The sequence below is a fragment of the Rhinopithecus bieti genome, unplaced genomic scaffold (assembly GCF_001698545.2).
Source record: "Rhinopithecus bieti isolate Rb0 unplaced genomic scaffold, ASM169854v2 scaffold_23815, whole genome shotgun sequence".
Lineage (NCBI taxonomy): Eukaryota > Metazoa > Chordata > Mammalia > Primates > Cercopithecidae > Rhinopithecus > Rhinopithecus bieti.
The window spans coordinates 2365879-2385288 of NW_016811396.1; positions in this window are offsets into that span (position 1 = coordinate 2365879).

Below are 19410 nucleotides of genomic sequence, written 5' to 3' on the forward strand. Positions count from 1 at the left end.
AATGTGACAGCTTGCAGAGGTGGTTGAAACTATCTCCTAATGAAATTTCCAATTAGTGAATCCTTGTGAGGAAAGAGTATAGAACCCCGAATAAGAGGCAAATAATTGGAAAATTCAAGTAACTAGTAAAGGTATTATCTTCGATTGATTTATTAAACTCGTTCTTCCCAGAAGTCAAGTCCCTTCTTAGGGCACAGTATTTTCCTTTAGAAGATAAACTGGGCTTCAGTTTTGTTTTGTTTTGTTTGAAAAGGGAGGCCAAGAAAGGCCTGTACTTCTGGAAAGACTTAGGACCAATGTGTCAAAACGACAAAACATGGGAAGCTCAAAAGAGACAGAGGGGAAGTCACAGAGCTAGACTCAAAAGCACCCCAAAACAAACATCAGGTTTGCCACTTGTCTCCATTTGACTGTGGCATGTGCACAGGGGTCCAGGGCCCACCGAGGCTGGCCAGCAGTTACAGGGAGCCAGCTCTCCCTAAGCTCATAGTGACTCTCTGAGTAGTGTAGAAGCAACTTCAAATCCTTGTGACAGCAAATGCTAATCAGGAAACTGATTACACCCCACTGAGAGGCGAAAGATGAGCTGATTCCTTAATGGACGAGCTGGGTTTGACTAGAATGTCTTTGGAAACATTTGATTTAAATGCTGCTTGTTTCTTTAACACATGCCATCATTGCCTTCACAACCATGTCCTACACAACACACATACACACACACACACAGAAAGCCTGCCTAAACTAAACATTAAATCTACATTCCTCTTCCCTCTGTCCCACATCCCAGTAGACCCTTGTCTCACTGAAAAGGACTTTATAAACAATCTCACTTAGCTGTTAATCCTGGATGCTAGCCTGGAATAATCTCCATAGTTTTGTCTTCAACTCATTTTTCCTCTCAATAAATAAATATTGTGTACATTCTCAGAAGTCTTTAAATTGTCAGACTAAAATTTGCTCTTCTTCCTCCATGAAGGTAGGAATAAATATTCTCTTCTTTAATTTGCATACTGTTTCAGGAAATGTATTTTTGCTATGAATGGAATTGATCTACTAAAGGTAGAACTTCTAACATGAGAGCAGGTAAGTGAGTGAGTTACTTGGAGAACCAGGATCCTTTTCCAGTAGATTCCAAAACAAACCATATTTGCCACCACATTTTTGTACATCCATCTCTTGACAACGTTTAAACACAGAGATATTGAGCACCAGTAATAACATTATCTGCAAAACTTTATAGATCATTAAGAGAAATAGTTGGCTTTCTATTTTGAAGCCACCATGTTTTGCTAATTCATTTTCAAGATGCATTCGATTACTACATTGGGGAGAGGAATAATCCTGTTCTAAAGCACAGGTCAGCAAAACAGTCTTTGGGCCAGTTCTGGCATACTGCCTTTTTTATAAAGATTTGTTAGTTGGACACAGCCACGTTCACTTCTTTACATATTATGTATAGCTGTTCTTGTGCTAGATGAACAGAGATGATAAGTTGCAATAGAGATCATGTGGCTCACAATGCCAAATATATTTACTACTGGTACTTTATACAATAAATTTACCAATTCTTGCCCTAAACCAGTATATGAGATTTTGGACAAGGACATTTATGTCTTTAACAAGACTTCCCAGAAAGTCTACTATTAACCAATGTTTCAGAAATCCCACCATAAAATCAAAAGTGCTAGGCTCCAGGAAACTGCTTGTGGTACAAGTGCAGAAGAGACACATTTAGGGACAGTTGCCCAATGTCAGACTTTAAGAAAATACCACACCATAGCTTCCTCTCAACTTTTTGAGTCTCAGGTTCCCTCCAACTTCCTGATTTAGCCTCATATTTCCTGATACAAATCTTGGTACTTTTCCACTTGGCTCTTGGCATTCTCTTTTTAGACAGCCAGTTTTCATTCTTGGCATCAGTCTTTAGTTCCACTCTTGCCACTCATATTGTGTATGTTTATCTGTTCCCACTCCACTGCCGATCCCAGACATCCAATTCCCATCTCAGTTCAAGTACAAGCAGAACAACAACAAACATTCTTCTCAGGCAAATGATTTGTCTCTCAGGAGGTCTCTAACTCTTGATGTCTGATCCTAAGAAAAACAGAAAATTAAGACACCAAAGCATGATTTTTACCCCATACTTCAAGGTTAATCGGTGCTCAAGGAGTTGTTACATGGGATTTTCCAAGGATACATTAATTCCATGGCCTCAGGAAAAGCTCTGTCACCAAGTCATGGAATGGGATACCTGGTACATTGATTAAATGTATAATCAGTCTTGTGTTCAGATTTTAAAAGTACTGTTTTTCCCCAACTGTATCTATTTTTTCCAAAGACTTGGAACAGAATCTGTACCTGGATTTGCCTGTTGACAGTGAAAAAGTGGGTGATAACAGTTTCTCTGTGGACAACCCACAACTTCTATGCAATTGAATGGTCTGAACTTCTTTGGCCACTAAGCTACCCCAACATTTATTTTGACTGGAAATTGTAACATACTAAAAAATTATAACATTAAGTTGAAAGTATTGATCTTAGAAGATTTAAAGACTCTCAGAATTAGGGACATATCTATTTTTAATCAACTGAAAGAGGTAGTTTAAAAAGCTTATGCAGGTCCCTATATATTGTATATAGTAATACACATGCATAAATACATATGGTATTATTGAGAGATATATCTGTATATGTATTAAATAAATACTGCAGTAAAACAATGAAAAGTTGTTGTAAAAAGCCAAGCATCACTATAATGTGAAGTCATTACTAGTAAAGGCAGATAGGCTTTTTTACCACAAAAGCTCCCAATAATGCCACAAAATTAAAAATATAAAATAATATATATTTATTATGATGACCTTGAAAAGCTACATACAAATTTTAATTATGCTCAATATCTCCTCTATAAAAATGTAAAACATGCATAAGTTTTACAAACATATTCATTAAAATATTAAGACGGGAACTTTTCTAGCAATGGAATAGAGCTTTTCTTATGTGGATTCATTTCCATAAGGTTTCCAAAACCAGGATTCTTGTGGGTAGCTATTTAGATGGAGGCTGATCATGATGTTCTGAAAGCTCCACGCAACCTGACGTGTGTTGCATACATTATTGCATACTTATATCTTGTGTGATACCTGGAATCCAACTACTTTCAAGAAATTCTTACAGCTTTGTCCTCGTAGATTCAAACTTCAGTTTGCATCAGGTAGAATTATTCTCTACCTTTGAATGCTGGGCCTTAGGACTTTAGGGTCAACTCAACTTCGTTCAGGACTGGTCTATCCCAGCAATGGCTTCCTTCTCATCAGTGAGTAGCAAAAGTGTCTCACAGCTGTGTTCCTTCAAGATGTAACAACTCTCTCCTCTGTAGAATTTGCATCATCCAATTGTTACCACCTCTGAGAAACTGTATGAGCCACTTTCAGCAGTTCTTCCTAGGCCCCTGGAGTTCCTCTCAAGGAGGTAATGAAGACATGTGTCAAAGTTAAATGAGAGTAAAACCCCAGGGGGCAAGAGCAAATGCAGGCATTGAGAGTGATAGAAATGACAAAGGCTGTCATACAGGGACTGGATGTGCTCCTGAGGGCACTGGGTGATGTAGATGTATGGAGGATCCTGGAGGAAAAATAAATTAAATTCGATTTTAAAAATTGGGATAGGACAGGGACCAGGCATGGTGGCTCACACCCGTAATCCCAGCACTTTGGGAGGCCGAGGCAGGAGGATCACGAGGTCAGGAGATTGAGACCATCCTGGCTAACATGGTGAAACACTGTCTCTACTAAAAATACAAAAAATTAGCTGGGCATGGTGGCAGGTGCCTGTAGTCCCAGCTACTCTGGAGGCTGAGGTAGGAGAATGGCGTGAACCCAGGAGGCGGAGCTTGCAGTGAGCCAAGATTGTGCCACTGCACTCCAGCCTGGGCGACAGAGCAAGACTGCATCTCAAAAAAACAAAAACAAAAAAACGAACAAAACAAAACAAACAAATTTATATATATATATATATATATGTATATGTGTGTGTGTATATATATATATATATGGATAGGATAAGACTTTGGTTAAAATAAAAATAATAAAAGAAAAAATAATACAGCAAAAGATAGTGACTCAAGAAAAAATGCTGAAGACACTCCAGTTACCGACAGTGGAAGGGATTTCCCTGAACCTTCTGTTCAAAAGGAGTGCCTTGGGTTAGAGGTGACAAGACAGAACACACTTGTTACCAGAGGTGACTGTCCACATGGCAAGTGGGCAGGGAGCATTGGCAGCAGCATGGCTGAAACAGAAGCAAAGAGGATGAGATCAAGGCTTGAGGGAGATGGAGCATGCATATGTAATTACGAAAGTCCATTTTAATCGTTTCCGTTGAGTAAATCTTGTTTTCCTACTTAGACTGCCAGTTTCTACAGGGCAGGAAAAATGTTCTGTAAATATTTGAAAACAGCAAAATGGGAGAGTTCATTGATCCCCCTTGCAGGACATGTGACAAGGGTGTGGCTTGCCTGTTGGGCTGTCACCACCACTCAAACCCCTGAGGGAAGGGGGAGCACATAGACAGACAAGTGCAGGAGCCCAGGTGTGTGTGTGTTACAGTGTGCCCTTTTAGCCCTGCCATCCTTGGACAGCTTCAGTGTGTTAACAGCTCAATGGACCCTCTGCCTTTTCTCAAGGGCAGAGGGCCAGTATGAGAGCTTTCTGTATCCCAAGCTCTTGCCCAACATCCCGGAACAATCAGGTCATACATGGGCCTGAAGGATGAATGCAGGGTTTTATTGAGTGTGGAGGTGGCTCTCAGCAGGATGCATGGAGAGCTGGAAGAGGGGATGGAGTGGGAAGATGATCTTCTCCTGGAAGTTCAGTCCAGTGGTGAAACTCCTCTCCAACTGCCCCCAGCCGAACTCTTGGCACTCAGGAGTTCCTCCTCTTCTCTTTCTCTGCTATGTCATTCTGCCATCTGTCTGCTTGCCTCCTCATCTCCTCACCTGCTCATCTGGAGGCATGGCAGACCAAAAGGTAACATTTTGAGTATGAAAACAGCAATGCGTGTCTCCATTTAGGGCCACAGGTCTCCAGACTTGAGAGTGGGATCTTTGCCAGGGAACTGCCCTCTTCTACCCAGTACTTCCCTATCTCCTGTCTGTGTCAACAGCACATACAAAATCTTACCCAAATTCATGAACAAACTTGTCCAAAGTAACATGGCTCATGAATATCAGAACCCTTTGACCCTAGAGTTTTATTGACCTACCTAGATCAAATGTATCCTTTTTATATGCTATGTATTTTATATATGCTTCATTCTTGGCTTCATTTTAAATCTCTTCTGTTGTTAATTTTTCTTTCTTACCTTCTCTTAATGTCTTATACAATTATAGTTGATAAATCTCTATAAGCCATCCTATGTCCTTTCAAGTACAAAGCAGTTAACTGAATCAACAAGGAATATTATTTATATGATACACACAGAGACACACACACACATATGCGTGTGTGTATTCCCCCTTTGGTGAAATGATTTGCAGTGTCTAGTTCTAAGTTGTTTAACTTGCCCTTCCATCTCTGGGAATCCTTAAAGCAAAATTCTATCTTTTTACGTTGCTTAATAAAAACATTACTTAGGAACCCAAGTAAAAGTAAACCCCTATTGAAGTCTGGGGTCCCTCTTTAATATCCTTCTCTTTCAAATCATCTCTCCCAAATACTTTCCTGTTTGCCCACCTGGGTGTCTCCTTTCCTACCAAGCCTCCACTCCATCACAGCAAGTTCAAAGGACTCAGAATGAAGACAAAGGGACCCCCTAAGGGTCTTAAGGCAAGCATTTCTGTTATTTCATGCAGTTTCATTACTTTTTATCACTGGGAGGCATCTTAGCATATGGGAATGGAAATTTAGATTTAGTAACTTTCAGCAATGTCAAAGGAGCTATTAACAGAACCAAATTCTATGGTGTCCTAGTTGCTCTTGGAATATAGGTTTCAGAGTCTCGGCACCACAAGATGACCTCTGAGTTTAATAGAAGTCTACCAATAAAAAATAAATAGGAAATAATAAAAATGACATACTGAGGAATTGAAAATCATAAATGCATGCAAATTCATCTCAAAGATGATTAATCAATCATTAAATAATTAATGAGGACTTAATGTTTTCTCGGAACTGTCCTAGGCACTGTTGTGAACGAAAAAACGGGGGAAATTTAAGGCATAATTGTTGAAAACAGGGAAGCCATATGAAATGTTCCATTAAAAGGGTGAAGGGAGATAAATAAAAGTACTAATGTACACAGTAAATTTTACATATGTACATATTATAGACAACATATAGGTTTCATTGTTGTAAGAAGTGGTGTAAAAAAAGTATAAATGCCTTTGAAATGAAACACTAGAACAAGCACTAGATTAGGAAACAGGATACTGAGACCAGCTCTGGCTTGGCACCCAGCAAGTTGTATGTCTCTGGGAAAGTGAGTGTCTATGCCTGGCTCTTCGTTCATCTTTGGAAAAAAAAGAGAATTGGATTGTTTATAAACTGAAACCGTATTTTATGTTATGAATATAGAATATATTTCTTTAAATTAAACACTGACTTATTGATCAAATGAAATGAGAAATATTTTGGAGTTGCCACTAAATTAAGAGGGTAGTGTCAACAGAGGAAATCGTGGTCCTCTGAAAGTGTCCCTCAATAGACTGAAATAGAGCCCAGAGCAGAAGGACAATGAGAACAAGCTCAAGAAGACTATTTTTAAAGCGATTACATTGTGCAAGAGTATGAGTGATGGTATTAGTGAAAAATCATGCTATTCCAATAGTTAAAACTTTTATAACACATTTCTATGTTGCATTTTTCAGAGGAAAAGCGAAGCATTGTGACTAAGGCTCCAGGATGTGAAGATGAGAAAAGGCCCTGAACCAAAACCCAGCTCTTGCATTTGTTAGCTGTTTCATTCACTTGGAGCAAGTTAACCTCTCTAGAAATGAAAGACCCGGACAAAGAAACAAAGGTAACATGATCATGTAAATCATCCTTGTGGGGGAGGATTAAATCAAAAACCCATTTAATAAAATGTAAACATTCTGATAGTCATATTTACCAAGATACGGAAAAAAATAAAAAGACAAGTTTATGATTGAATTAGAAGAGGTATCACCACATCTTGGAAAACTTAGTTGTTATAAATATCTTGAAAATGCTAACATAGTCATACCAGCTGATGCCCATGTAAGTGCTATTGAACTTTTATTCCTAAAATTAATATTACTCAAAAGTTGTAGCCTTCATTTTAGTCTATCTTTCTGGGAGGAGAAATCTCCATGGTTGGTTATATCCACATTCACCCTCTGGCCTATGCCTTATTGTCTCTCCTTAATGCACAGGTAAAGGTGATTTCTTCAACTGAAAGAGTCTGCGGATTTTTTATTTTTTTCTTTTCCTGTCAACTCTTTGAGGGCATTGGGCTGACAGTTCTGGGTCGGACTGAGTTTAATCTTTCCCTTTCAAATCAAATTATGGGGAAAATGCTAGGGAAATGGATCCCTAACAGCTGGCATTGTTCAGAAATCACCGAGCTTGGTGAATTTGTAAGATAAGTGTCTAAATTGTAGGGAGAGGCAGACAGCTTCCCCTCTTGGGCTGGTATCTGAAGAACTAATGACTAAAAGACTCCATTTTGCTCTCCACACAATGGCCTGTCCTGGAAGACTTCAAAGGCTCTCAAGGTTCAGGTCCCTCTCCAAAAATCAGCCTGCCTAAAAGCTGGCTTGGGATCTTCTCTACTTTCTTTGCTCCCTATTTAATAAACTTATAACTTTTTAAACTAGTGAGAAGAGAAGAGGATAGATTCTTGCCTGGAGTAATATTAAATCCATGGAAATGTTCCTATCAACATACTCAGAAAAATGGCTAAGAAAACAGAAAGAACTTATAGGACAAAAGCCAAAAAGTGAGAAACAACTTTTAAAATATTATGAGAGGCACCACATTCGCATTTAATACTAAAATATTAAAATTGATTGAGGTTGTGAAATAAGTGAATTACTTAGTCTCCCATGCATTAAAATTAATTTTTCATCTCCTTCTGCAGGCCACTTCCCACTGGCTTTCCTTGAGCCCACTTAATATTTTATTTGCTGAAGGGAAAAGGTTTCCCTTTGACATATTGGCATTCCTGGGGTTGGTAGACTATCTCACTGCCAACTCTATGAGCAGATTCATTAGTCCAAGTGAAGCAACAACAAAGAATAAAATATGTGCTACACATCCTAAGTCTGACACATTTGTTTTTTTCTAACCAGGTCCTTCCCTAAATACTTTTATCCATGGATCCACTCCTTTTGCTTGTTACAATGCCCAACGCTCCCTTTCTGATTCTCCCTCCAACATCTCCAACCATTAGCCTATTAGCAATATATCCAGGAGAACCACCAAAAAGCAAAAAATAAAACAACAACAAAAAAAGAAGTTGTGATCCCTACACTTGAGCTGCTGAAACTAGCTCTTACTTTTCTTCTCTTCTTTTTTTTTTTTTTCCTTTGACACAGGATTTTACTCTGTCACAGAGGCTGGAGTGCAGTGGTGTGATCACAGCCTACTGCCACCTTGCCCTCCTGGGTTCAAGCGACCCTCCCACCTCAGCTTCTTGAGTACCTGGGACTACAAGTACGCACCACCAGGCCCAGCTAATTTTTTGTATTTTTTGTGGAGATGGGGGTTTCACCATGTTGCCCAGGCTGGTCTCAAATTTTGGGGCTCAACTGATTCTCCCACCTTGGCCTCCCATCTTACTTTTCTTTACTGGGGCTCTGGGAAGGGGGCTTACCTCCTTGCAAATTTATATCAGCCAAAGCATGATAGTCCCTAATCTCTGGAGCTCAAGAATTAATATGGCAGATCCTCTGTAGTTAGGAGGTGAATTCTAAGCTGATACCCATGTATCAGAATAGATGCTAAAGGTAGAGTGGATAGATGTACCAAAGGAGTCAAACAGGCACTCACTGGGCTTTGGAAACTTTCCAGGAAATTAAACATAAAAAACCCCAACTTTCCAATAGTACATTCACATACTGAATCTGAATTCCTTCCTTTAAGAAAAGTCTACTCTTGTGAGAAAATGAGATCAGAAATCCTCAATGTCTCTTCAGAACAAGAGACATTGTAGGATTTCACACCCTCCATCATTCTTTAATGTGTCCGTTCTTGACGATCACAAAAGTGGAGCAGTGCTTTTGTTCACTAATATAATCATCGGTGCTAGATCTAGAGATGACTCTGACTTTAGCCTAGTCTAAAATCCTCCTTCCAAATGTCATGAAGCAGCAGCAACAAAAGATACCTGGCTTGCCCCAGTCAAATCAGAAGAAATGCCTGTTTCCGCATTAGAACCCTGTTTCTCAAGTTTCTAATGTAGGACCTTTGCACATTTAGAAGAATAAAACATTTTCCCCTGCCCTCTCAGGTTCTGCAGCTGGGGGGCCAGCAAATTAAACAGATGAAATGTAGATTAACAGAAGAAAAGGCATAGGTTTCTGTATTGATGTTAATATTTTTACACACACAGGGGCTTCACAGAAGATATGTAAAAGCTCAAAGAGGCAGTTAGTTCTGGGGCTTATATGCTATTTTAACCAATGGTAATAAACTGGCTGAGTGACTAAGTGGAGATAAAGGTAGTTTGGGCTCCTACAGATGGTAAACTATGAGAAGGTGACTTGGAAATGTGTAGTAGATAAGAGTTGTTTGGTAAGGTTTGTTATGAAGACCCAGGCTATCTCTAGTAATGAGAGTTGTTCAGCACTTCCTGGTATGGGATGAGGAGGCCCCTTTACAAAGGAAAATTTATGCCCTGCTTTTAGGCAGAAAGCTCCTCTTGCATCTGCTGCTTCTTTATTGCCTTCAGCTCAAAACAATCAATATACCAAAGTGACGTATTTTGAGGGGTATATCCTGAGCCCCTTCACACAGATCATTTTTAGGGCAATTGGCAGCCAGACTATGTCTTCTTATTCTTAAAATTAATTCTTCTTTCATCAGATTACTCAAGATTAGGGGCCAATGCTGAAACCATATTATTTCAAGTCACTTGAATTTAGAGGCAATGGTACAAATAAATTATCTGGCTATAATATTAACACACTCCTGACCTGGTTTAGTATTCAGACTAAAACCTCGGTGTATAAAACCAGTAGCCAGCTGGGCGCAGTGGCTCATGCCTGTAATCCCAGCACTTTGGGAGGCCGAGGCGGGTGGATCACCTGAGGTCGGGAGTTCAAGACCAGCCTGACCAACATGGAGAAACCCCGCCTCTACTAAAAATACAAAATTAGCCAGGCATGGTAGTATATGCCTGTAATCCCAGCTACTTGGGAGGCTGAGGCAGGAGGATCACTTGAACCCAGAAGGCGGAGGTTGCGGTGAGCCAAGGTTGCGCCATTGCACTCCAACCTGGGCAAAAAAAGTGAAACTCTGTGTCAAAAAAAAAAAAAAAAAAAAAAAAAAAGCAGTAGCCCTCCCTGTATGTATGAGACACTGTCAACCTGTTAGCTCACTCCATTCCTGTGATGCTTGTAGGAGAGAAGACAGGAGTCATCAGCCCCACTTAGCCTATGGGAAAATATTGATTCCACTCCATTATTCATCCAAAATCACACTGTCGGTTAGTCCTGAGGGTCAGAGCTAAGCTGTCCCAGTGTGAGTTCTGTGTTCTGTCTACTGTTCCCAAATGGGAGGAGAAGACACATTGCAGCATTTATTTCATCAAAGACACCACTTAGATAGAAGATTCCCAAAGCTTCAACAGAAGGGAATGCTAACCCGTGAGATAATAACAGTGGTTGCAGGTATCAAGGTAAATCGCATAACAATTAGTTTGGGAAACTCAGCTAAATAGAACTAAACACATTTTTGTGCTGCAGAACTTTTTGGAGTCTTTAATATCTTGTTTGGCTTTGCAAATATGTAAGAGGAGTATATACTAGGCCTATCATAAACATTATGACCCTGGAAAGCATCAACTGAGGAGAATTTCAAGTGAATACTGAACCCTGGAATGCACCTCAGGAAACATGAGTTACTGCCTGCGGCATCTCACTATTCTTCATCAGGTTTGCCAGGATGCCAGGGAGCCAGGTAGTAACAGGGAACTGAAGGATTAGTCCTTTCTAACTCTAGTTACTTTTGATAGTCCATACTCATATCCTCGTAATTCTCAAGATTCCAACAATCAGCTCACTGTGAATGTACTAAAATCAGAATATGCAATTTCTCTTCTCAGACCAGGCCTATCACTTCATATCTAAACCTCTTACCTGTCCACAACTTCAGGATTATTTTTCACATTCACTGCAATCATACCCCTTGCTTTTATCATACTTGTCCATTTACTGTTCCTATAATGGCCATGGCGCTTTTAAGATCTTGTCTTGGCTTATATTGTTCTTCTTATCTGTAATGAATTGTTTTCTTTTTCCTCTTGGTCCAGCAGAATCCTCATTCGGGTGTCTTATAACGTATCTCCTCTTCATGTCAGAAGTGAATTTCTTCTGCTATAAATGTTTACGGTGTCATTTACTTTCTGCCTGGTTTTGCTAGTTATATTTCACAGATTTGGGTTTCACCTGCTCTTTAGTTTACAAAGTCTTTCACTCATCTTTGTTTTGCTGTCAGCACAGGGCCTGATGTCTGGCATATAAAACATTTCAAGTAATTGATTGTTAAAGTTAAATGAGACTTGGGAGTTGAAGTTCTATCAATATGTTGAGATCAGATTACAGAGGGCCTTGAAAGCCACATAGAGGACTTTGGTTTAATTCCATAGGTATTTGGAGGTGTTCTGGATTTCTTCTTAAAGAGAAGGAAGAAGAGAAAAAGCACCATGCCTAGCAGGCCAAACACTGTAGCTTGGTGGTCGTAGGCAAAGCTTTCTGAATCTCAGCTCTTAGGTCTGAATCCCCGCCCCCTTCTGCCTCTGTGACCTTGGGAAAGTTACAAATTTTTCTGGCTTTCAGTGTCTTCATTTGTAAAATTAGAAGAGCCTTACTCTTAGGGTCATTGTGAATTTTGGATAAGGTTATCCATGGAAAGCCTTTAAAGCAATGTCTGGTATCTAGTGAGCCTTCAAGAAACATTAGCTAGTATTATAATTAACAACAAGGAGAAGTGAAAAGAGCATTGCTTTGTGCATCAGGGATGTGAACTCTGCTGCAGTTTGAAGACAAGGTACAAACGAGGTCAAGTATTACCAGTCAAAGAGCCTGATTGGCACTTAAAGAGGATGTGTGTTTGGTGAATTCACCATTCTTTTCACTCCAGGCCCAAAATCAAACGAGTAGCACAACAAATGCATTAATCAAGCTTACAGAGACAATCTATAAAACACAGAAGCTCAATTCATTAATATACAATGAGAAATATAACTATTAAATAGACGAGATGTTGGTGATGGATAAGCACGTTCTTCCTTACAGACAAATATATCCAGGAAGCCAAATTATAATCCAAGAGCTGTTTGATGAAAAGGGAACAGAGCAAGGAGAGAAAGTGGGTGAATTTGAGCACATGCTCAAGCTCATAGCCAGATGCATCCCACTCTGCTGCAGGCACATACCCACCACTTAAGAGAGGCCCTTACACACTCTGTACCTCACCCTCCCAGTGACAGAGAGCCCCTCTCTTTCTTTTGCTTCTGAGAGCCCCTCTATAAAACCATGCATACCATTGTTTTCTTGTTACAATGCAATCATTTGAAGGGATGTTTTCTAAGTGCAATCAAAATGTACTCAGAGTTTTGCCTGACTGTGTTCTTGATGATCATGGACCATTTATTAGGCCAGTTTTAAGACAGTTCATCTTTTCTCTTAAACATCATTAGTGGTCCTCCAGTAGCCCTGAGAGACTCTGCAGAAAATATTTCTGCATCCTTTCTATTTTGAGTCTTCTTAAATTTATCTTTAAATGGTATATCAATTAGCTTGGGTTACATAATAAACTACCCAAAACTTATTGTCTTAAAATGTTTATCATGAGTCCTTTTGTTCATGAAGGACTCCGTGGGTCAGCATTTTGGGCTGGGCTCAGCTGAGCTCATCTCTTCCTCTTCACATGATGTTGGCTGTGCTTGAACACATGCCTGGGTTCAGACACTGCCAAGATGACTAGGACAGTCAGGGACTCTCGCCACATGTCTCTCCACATGTCTCTCTCTCATCCTCCCTGTTCTGTTAGGTCAGGTCAGGAGCTGAATCAGGGTGAAACAGACTCCACTTCCTGATGGGAGATGTCGTGAAGAATCTTTAGACAGATTTCCTGAAACCTACTATGGATGGGAGTAACTTATGAATGAACAAATTAATGAATAAATGAATATATCTTCAGGGAGAAAGGTCATAGTAATCAAATACATCAGGCAGGTGAGTTGGCCTCTCTGTAACCCATGAGTCCAGGAAACTCACTCATCTAGGCCGCAGTGAAAGGGATCCCAGTGCAGCACGCATTATTTTCTCCCGACACTAAAATTTTGTGATCCTAAGAAGGTAATCAGCAGGGAAGGTCAAAGTCCCTGAAAGGGGGCTGGCATCGAGTGACCCTTCCTGAGGAAGCTGACGCTGACCACTTCTGCCCAGTGATCGAATTTGATGGGTTTCATCATCTTCCTCCCCTGTCTGCTCCAGCTCTATCGATTGCATCGCCTTCAATATCTCTTTTGTGGTTAAAGGCTGCTCCCGAGACTGCCCTGTCTGAGTTGCCTAGTTTTGTCAATTCCAATTCAGCCAGACATCCTTTTACCCTTTCCTAGACAACAAAGCTTTCTGGTCGATGTCTTAAAAAAAAAAAAAAAAAAAAAAAAAAAAAAAAAAAGAAGAAAAAAAAAGGAAGGAAAATCATGGAAGACTTGGAAGCCCTCAGAAAGGTCTTGACTAAACTCTCCTTCCTTTGGACACAATTGCTCCCTTGCGCGCTGGGTTGAGCAGCATTCTTCTTCTTGATGAGAGCTCATATTTATCTTCTCTTCCAGCCCTTTTACCTCTGCTTTGGGACCTCAGACAGAAGTCTCCTTGTTATTATTCCCTTTCTTTCTTCTTTCTGAAAATTAAAATGATTGGGTAAACATAAAGTTTACCTGTACATTTTAACCTTTACATGTCTTTCACCTTATTTTCTAGATCAGAAAAATACCTTTTGAGAATTCTCATTAGGCCTAAATTATGGAACAGGGACACTTTATTTTATGCTTCAAATCCTATATATTTCTTTAAGATGCTGCAGAAATATCTCTTGAAACAGGGGAGTTATGAAACTGATACCCTCAGAAGAATGTTCCAGTTATCAAGTGTCTCTTGTGCCATCCTGTCTGTAACTTTGTAATAGACAGGAATCAGATTGTCAAAAGCCAATATTAGAAAAAAGTACCCAAACTATAGGGTAAAATCCAATCACCTAATTAAAAATAAAAGCTAACAAACAAAAAAAAGATCTCATCCCTGCCAATTTGTCCTCCTTTAACCTCAGCCACCCCACCCTGTCTGCTCTGCTCAGAAGTCACATCAAACCACTAGTGAGAACTCTCCTTTTTCCGCCTCCCTGAGATTGCACCTGTTATTCCTCTGCCTAGAATTTCCTCTGCATTAGTTTGCCTGGAAAATTCCTTTCATATTTTAGGATGCATTTCAATTGTATCCTTTTTCCAGTAAACCTTTCTTGCTCTTCCTAAATAGTTGTTTATTTCCTCATTTATATCATCACTATATGTATTTTACCTCCATTAACCTCACTGCACTAAAATTGTTGTGCTTTTCTATAGATCTATAAATAGAGTCTCTTCTTGAAGAAGATGCAGAATCCTATCTTAGTGTTTTTACAGATCCCTACCTTTCTGTCAGAGCTTTTTCTGCTCTTCAAGGGGGCTGATGTTTGTACAATCTGCCTTTGTTTTTGTAGCACCTCCTCTCCATCACCTCTCTACATCCTATTTCCTCTTCATCTTCCAATGTCTCTCTCCATCAGCATACTGCTCTTACACCAGAAACTTGATCTTGTCTTCTGTAAGCTAAAATCTTGTCAATCTCTTCTTGCTCCTCCATTAACTTCCTTATCATTCTCTTTTACCTGTGTACCTAATTTCTTAAAAGAATAGTTCGCACCTGCTATCTCAACTGTCGCACCATTCGGACACTCCTTGATTCTTTACAGTCTCATCTCTAACTTCACCACTGTTTTGTAATTGCCTTCAAAACGGATATAACTGGCTGGGCATGGTGGCTCACACCTGTAATTCCAGGACTTTGGGAGACTGGGGCAGGTGGATCACCTGAGGTCAGGAGTTCCAGACCAGCCTAGCCAACATGGTGAAACCCCGTCACTACTAAAAATTCAAAAATTATCCGGGCATGGCAGCAGGCACCTGTAATCCCAGCTACTCAGTGGGGCTGAGGCAGGAGAATGGCTTGAACCAGGAGGTGGAGGTTGCAGTGAGCCAAGGTCATACCACTGCACTCCAGCCTGAGCAATAAGAGAAACATTGTGTTTCAAGGAAAAAAAAAGATATAACTTATTTTTTGCCAAAAAGTCCTACCTGCACACACACATACACACACAAACACACATAGGTATATAAAAACATAAGATTTAAAGCAAGTTTTATTATCCTTAATCTTTCAGTAGCACTAGCTCCTTGAACTCTCATCCTTCATGACCTTGCATTCTTTCTCTTCCAGCTGAGAGACAGTCTGGTGAGGGATAGTAGTTGACACTGAAGCACCACACTTTGGATTAACTGATGTTCTGTCTTATGTGCAAGGCATACTGAAAGCACTAGGAGTTAGTCCTCGGTTTTCCTACATATTCCTGTTCCCATTGATGAGGTTCATACACACTGAGGGTCAGTCATGTTTATGACCAAACATATTTTTGCCATTTGGGCTTTCTATTATAATGACAGATTTTAAACAATATGTAGGCCATAAATAATAATGTAAGCCAATATGAATGCAAGAAACAGAATTATTTCTTTCATGAAAACTCAATTGTAAACATTTGATGAGGGCAATTTGAGGAAAACAGAACAACAAACCCTGTTGAATTAGAGTGAGATGTTAGTTGTAGGGAGAAAAACATCATAAAACTCTTAAGTGTCATCTTTCATGACATTTAGCATAACTTTAAAGGAATCAAAATGGGAAATAGTAGATGACGCATCGTGGTTATGGTTTAAGCCGAGAAAAAGAGCAGAGTGCTTCTTGCCTGAAAATAAAATGCTAGCGGAGAGAGAAAGAGAGAGACGTTAGACTCCAAACAAAGATATTTTACTCCTAGAAAGAGCATTTAAGTATTTTGATTAATCTACAATGACCAGTTCCTTTTACACTACATAAGAGGGCTTCTAGTAGAGGTAAGTGTGCATAGTTCACATTAGACAAATGTGACATTAAATCCAGTTCAGCTGCTTATTATCTGTGTGTTCCTACGCAAATTACTTACCCTCTCCAAGCTTCAATTACCTTACATAAACAGAGGAAACAATAATATTTTACTTATAGTACTGTTACGAGGAGTTGAAACATAAAACAACCAATCACATAAAAAGATGTTTAACCTCATTAGTATGTAAAGTTTATTACATAATATCTGACACTAAGTGTTCAATAGTGTCAGCTATGATTTTTGTAGAAACTGCTCAGTAAGTTATCATCATCATCACTACCATCATGAATGCTATTCATTGATGCTTTTCTCTTCCCTCCATCCATCTTCATCATGGGAATTCTACATGGTCTGTATTCACTTCTTTCTTCTCTTCATAATAAAATTTCTCCTTTAGCAAGAGCACCCATCGCAATAGCATGCTGCTCTGTCTGTCATTCCCCTGTTTGGAAAGGCATGGATTACATGTCTATTATGTGCAAGGTCCTGAGAGTAAAGCCTGGAAATGATATTGACCTCAGGAAGCTCAACCTCTCTATGATTGGCTAGTTCAGCCCACAGTTATTTCTTGTGACTCTGGAAGTGCTATCTATACCGCTCATTTACAAATTATATGACATCTTGTATTGTTTTGAAACCATGCATTATGTATATGTATATGCATGATCTCCTGTTGGTTTTGTTTCTCTGGAAAACTCCAACTAATACAGAGAGTGTTCAGCTTTCACTGTATGTTGAAATTATTGAGTCCTCTTGACTTCCTATTTTTGAAGCATAGCTGGAGTTTAGGCTTTGGATCTATTTTCTAATAGGCAGCAACATGGGCCTGTCAATCTTGGCAAATCCTGCTGCTTTGAGGTAAGAATGAAGTTGTATTCATTCCAACACTGGACAAGGCTAGCATCAAATTCATGGGTTCACATCCACCAGTGACTCTAGACTTGGTTGCGCTACCTACCATGTAGTATTCCCCAAATACCTATATGCCCCCTATATGCCTCCCTATAAACCCCTGTATGCTTGCTCACTCTCGGTGATGACACCTTAGCTTGGGTTTCCAGTACTTCCCAGTGCCTGGGCCTATAACCTCAACCACCTTGTCTTGAATTTTTACGTACTGTATTGTTTTATGATCCTGTTCTTCCTGCCCTTCCAACACCTCATCCCACCATATACTCCTTTGCTGCTATATGTGTTTCATGCGCAATGTCTCCAAGAATCAATACATTTTGACTTTCTTGAAATAACAGCACTACCCAAAATTCCCTACTAATGAGTCCTTTTACCGGACTGAGCCTTTTGCTTATGCATTCTGGCCTAAATGTGAAATGAGGTCATTATTGCTTTTTGGATTCCAGATGGAGGACTGCCTGCTCCCTTCTCTCATCTAGCTGGGTTGATATCCCACATTATGATCAAACCTGTTCTATCTTCTTCTCCTTCTCCCTATCCGTTGCTGCTTGTGAGGGCACAGCATGACTCTTACCTTTGCTAACTTATGCTATGGTAGTATGCCACTGTTAAAGTATTGATGATGAATTGGTTGATCCCCTTTGATAAGCCCCAAGGGCAGGCAATACATGAGACAGCTACATTGAACAACAGGAGGAGAGTGAAAACAGGGGTCAGCTGCAGCTTGAAATTGCATCAGACAGAAAGCCTGAGATCTCGATTAGCTCATGGCGATCTTGAGAGCCAAGAAGTGGGGTAGTACGGGGTCCTCAAGGGATAGTGGCTATAGAAGAGAAAGTACAGTAGCATCAAAATCAACCATCCCTACAACTCTAGGATATGTGTTAACATTTTCCGTTAATAAGAAGACAAAGAAGAAAGAAGAAAGGATGAACATATGGAAAAATCAGCAGGGAAAACACAGCGATTCTTTCCTCACAAGGAGCTGAATAATTAATGGTAGGAGGTGGGTGTTTTGTTAATGAAGAAAACAGTGAAAAACCTTATGGAAAGTGTCGATGAGGTCAGTGATAGGAGATGAAGGGACTTTCTAATCAACCCAGATTCTCATGGACATTGAAGTCAGGAATAAGAGCTTAGGAACCACACAGAGTGCAATTATGTGTGATACTAATGGAAAAGGAAAAAGCAATCTTTTGGGGGTGATTCACACAGTGAGTAATTGACTCTGGGTTTAGAGAGTAATTGCAGCAATGGCACCTCTGGACAAAATGATGAGGCTTTAGGGGCTGCAGTTAGGCAGGTTCCAGATCCAGTGGCTTCCTGGGGGATCCAGGAGAGCTTCGAAGGGCAGAGCCATGCCCTATCCTTATCTGTCCTCCTGAACCCTGAGCCTGAAAGCCAAACTCCCTGACATAGCCTCCTGAAGGTAGGTCAAGATGGGCATGGGCAGAGGCAGACCCTCATAGTAGGGAGGGAAACAGTAATTTCTGCATATATAATGGGGCTGGGTCCATGCTCACAGCAGCTCTGCAATGCATAGACTCCCATGGGTCTCCATAATCTCTGCTGCAGGATGGCTGCACTCCTAGCTACCTTCTGAAATCCACTTAATACCTCGGCTCACCTCCCCGGTCTAAAATGCACTCCATTCCTCCATTCCGTCTGTCAAGGTCAAGCAGAACTGTAATTCCTTCAGTAAGCTTTTCCTAGCTATTCTAAACTACAGAGCCTCTCTCTTCCCTGGTTGTCCACAGCCCTTGGGGTCTAGTAAACTGTAGTACTGTCATTGATTACAGTTTGAGTCTTATCACCCTAAAAGATCATATAAGCTTCTTAAAGGCCAGAGCTGTATGCCCAACAATATCCAGCACAGACTAGAGGCATTAATTGCCTAGTGAATACATATTGATCAATTGATTATTTAACTCACTTAACACTTTCACATGACTTGGCTTAAGTATCTGATAGTTAAAAAAAATTCAGTGGAAATCAAACTGATTTAATTCTAATTAATGAGGAATAGAGATGAGACAAATGGCTTCTTTGGGACAATAAAAATAGACTTAAA